The sequence below is a fragment of the Felis catus genome, chromosome A1 (genome assembly GCF_018350175.1).
Source record: "Felis catus isolate Fca126 chromosome A1, F.catus_Fca126_mat1.0, whole genome shotgun sequence".
In the NCBI taxonomy this organism is placed as follows: Eukaryota; Metazoa; Chordata; class Mammalia; order Carnivora; family Felidae; genus Felis; species Felis catus.
The window spans coordinates 86019165-86023106 of record NC_058368.1 but is presented as its reverse complement, the minus strand read 5'-3'; the positions used below and the strand labels follow the sequence as shown (position 1 = coordinate 86023106).

At 35.0% G+C, this 3942-nt stretch overlaps 1 pseudogene; it reads left to right on the top strand.

Moving 5' to 3' along the window:
- The first annotated feature begins 1916 nt into the window (after positions 1-1916).
- LOC101083566 lies at positions 1917-2845 on the top strand (annotated as a pseudogene).
- The last annotated feature ends 1097 nt before the right edge of the window (positions 2846-3942 follow it).

Sequence of the window (3942 nt, the reverse complement as noted above, 5' to 3'; positions counted from 1 at the left end):
ATTTCCAGACCAAAATGCTGTGAAACTCAAAATCAACCACAAGACAAATATCTGGAAAGCTAACAAATACTTGGAGACTAAATAACATACTTCTAGAGCATGAGTGGGCTAAATAATAAGTTAAAGAAGAAATCTAAAAGTACATAGAATCCAATTTAATTTCAAACTTCTGAAGAAAAGGATAGGAAAAAGAAACTAATGCAAGGAGAGTAACAGAAATGCAACATATCAGCCGCTTTCAAATTTGCAAAGCAACTGAAAGAATATGTGTATCTGCAACCTGACTTACAGACAACATGAGTGTTCTTTCATGAACATGCTGTTAGACTGTGACACTTTTTGATTGAAAGAAACTATGGCTTACACTTCATTTAAAAGTCCTGTGATATTATTTATTGCTAAATGATATTGTGAGGCCTCTCTTCTTCCATTTAGTAGAGACCAAGTGTGAGCTGTTGTGTTGTTGCAGGGAGCCAGTGAGAATACAGGAAGAGCAGGAGGACAGAGGAAACATGTTTCTAAGGAGAAAATGTAAAATGTGTGACTTTAATCTCAAAACCAATTTTATTTGAGCACAAAATAATTTATTAGAGACATTTGCCATCATATACTGCCTAGTAGACATAGACAATTCTTGTTTAAATAGCTACTTTACTGGAAGTTTGGGGTGGCTAACGTGAGCAATTCTTTGTGATTCCTTGCTTTTCATAAGGTACAGGATAAACTGTATCTTTTTAGCTCATGATAAGTTACTCAAGTTCTGTGAATGTCATTTATTTTAAAAATTTTAATGTTTTTATTTATTTATTTTTGACAGAGAGACAGAGAGCAAGTAGGGGAGGATCAGAGAGAGAGGGAGAGACAGAATCTGAAGCAGGCTCCAGACTCTGAGCTGTCAGCATAAAGCCTGACACAGGGCTCAAACTCACAGACCTTTAGATCATGACCTGAGTTGAAGTTGGACTCTTAACTGACTGAGCCGCCCAGGCACCCCATGATGCTTATTTTACAATTGTGGGTGATGATACCAGCCTCAGAATTTTGTTTCGACTTAGCATAATTTCTTATACCTGTCCAGGATGTTAGTGAAATGGAAAATAAAGGTTACATCTGAGTCTTCCCTTCCATTTATAGAAATGGCCCAGGAGCAAAATGTTATCTTTATCTCATACAGTATGTCACTTCAGACAAATATTGTCAATGTTGTGCAGTAGGATTAATCCAATGCTTATGTGTCAAAGTTGTCAGGAGGAGTCAATGTAATCAATACAGGTTAGAGTTTTTTTACATAGTCTATACATAGCCTACATATTACTGTTTTAGTGACTAGAAGCAGAATTAATGGGTAAAAAGCAATCCATTTGAAGATTCTTTAGGCAATCAAAAATTGTCTACTTTGTCAAAATTAAAATAACCATCTAGTGGTTATGAATGAATTCCTGATGGGGAGATCTTTCATTTTAATAAAGTCCTAGTCTAAATGATATATTAAAAATACACATGAGCCAAACCTATATTCATTTGAATTATTAGTCAACTTGTGCTCAGTCTTGGCAATAAGAATTATGCTTACATTAAATTAAAATTTAATATTTTGTATGTGTACATTTATGAAGGGCATAGAATTACTCATATCACACTCAGGTGAGTATTAATATTTACCTTTTATTATTTCATGGATTCTTTACAGAAAACTTGGAATGTATATGCTTACCACCTTACCTTGTGACTTTGTGAAACATCATATAACTTCTTTCTCAAAGTAAGAAATGTTGATTATTTATTTAAGGAACAAGGTATTCCATAAAAACTTCAGAATTAGACTAAAATAATTTGAATAAAATGTAAAAACTCACATTTCTTTATTTTTCACATATGAGTTTTTCTCTTTCTTCAAGAATACCAATGAGTAGAAAATGGAAAATAACAGCCAAACATTAACAGGCTTCCTTTTATTGGGGTTTTTCCCCCATCAAGAATTGGGTTGTTTCTTTTCATTCTCATTATTGTCATTTTCCTAATGGCTTTTTTTGGCAACCTGTCCATGATTCTCCTCATCCTCCTGGACACCCATCTCCACACATCCATCTATTTTCTACTTAGTCACCTCTCCCTCATGGACTTGAACTTCATCTCCACCATCATTCCCCAGATGGCATCCAATTATGTCTTTGGAAACAAGTCTATCTCCTTCATTGGGTGTGGGATACAGAGCTTCTTTTTGACTTTAGCAGATGCAGATGGGTTACTATTGGCCTCCATGTCCCATGATCGCTATGTGACTATTTGCTTTCCTCTTCATTATCCCATTCGTATGAGCAAAAAAGTGTGTGTGTTGATAATAACAGGATCTTGGATAATGGGCTCAATCAACTCCTGTGCCCACACTGTATATGCCCTCCATATCCCTTATGGTTGATCCGGGTTCATCAACCATTTCTTCTGTGATGTCCTAGCCATGTTGACTCTGGCCTGCATGGACACCTATGATCTATGAGTACACAGTGTTTGTGAGCACCACACTCTTGATTGCATTTCTTTTCATCGGCATTGCATGTTCCTGTGGCCGAGTTTTCCATGCTATCTGCCACATGCACTCAACAGAAGGAAGGAAGAAGCCCTATTCAACCTGCAGCACACACCTCATTGTGGTGACTTTCTACTCTGCACCCTTTGCTTACATTTACCTATGCCCAAGATCGCTGAGATCTCCCACAGAAGCCAAGGTTCTGGTGTCTTCTACATTATTCTGACCCCAATGCTTGACCCCATCATTTATATCCTGAGAAACAAGGAGGTGATGGGAGCCCTGAGAAGAGTGATTCAGGGGATCTGCTCTATATAAGTTTGACAAAGTTCTCTTTAATCCTGCTGCCTTAAAATTCCATCTTTTTCACCTTTTACACTCATTAGGAGCAATGACATTCCAAGAATGAAGACAGGGATTATATTAATCTAGAAAATTGAAATAATTGAGATTTGACAAAATAATTTTATATTCTTTTATTTGTTTTCTTTGTGGTAATTTTTCAATAAATAGAAAGAACAAATATTTTCCCTTAGCCTGTGGGTAGTAAGATTTTATTAATATATTGAAATGATAATGGAAACAATCCAACATGATGGTATCACACATTACAATAATTCATATATACTTAACATCTCTTCCCAAATGGCTAAAATAGGAAAAATAACAGAAAGTGTTATCACGTTCCCAGGTTTCTTTGAAATCTAATATATATATACATATATATATATATATGTATATATATATATAAATATATATGTGTGTATATATATGTGTATATATATATGTACATATATATTTATCCTTTGTATATATTTACCCTTTATATATATATATTTACCCTTGCCTGGTGAAAAAATGATTCTTCTGTTCCCTTATTTTCAGGGGAAGTGATAGGTATGGAGATTGGACAAAGAACTCTGTATAGAATTAGACATTCTCTCACCAGTAAGGAGGAAATACAAGTTTATATATTTTATGAGAAGGACTCTGGAAGTAACTAGATGAATCTAAGAAAGTCATTTACAACAGGTCTACATGATCGGGATAATTGTGATCAGGAAAATGAAGAATAGACTATGGAATAATGAGAGCCTTTTTCTAAAAGGATTGATGGGAGTTATATACTGTTTAGTGCAGATTAGTCAGTCTGAGCCACTTCCCAGTTGTCTTTCAAAACACTCATTTCACAACCCCAAAAGCCACTAACTCCATTTCATAAGATGATTTCTGTTATCAGCATTTCATTATACATTTAATATTCTTATAATTCTACTGAATGAGATTTGGGTGCTTTGCTTTATTATTAACCTCTCTGTAGCACGGTTTTCAATAGAGATACCTGTTTAATGACTACCTTACAAAAGTCTTCCCATTACCTGCAGGCTAGTTCTACACCTGGGCACTATGAATGA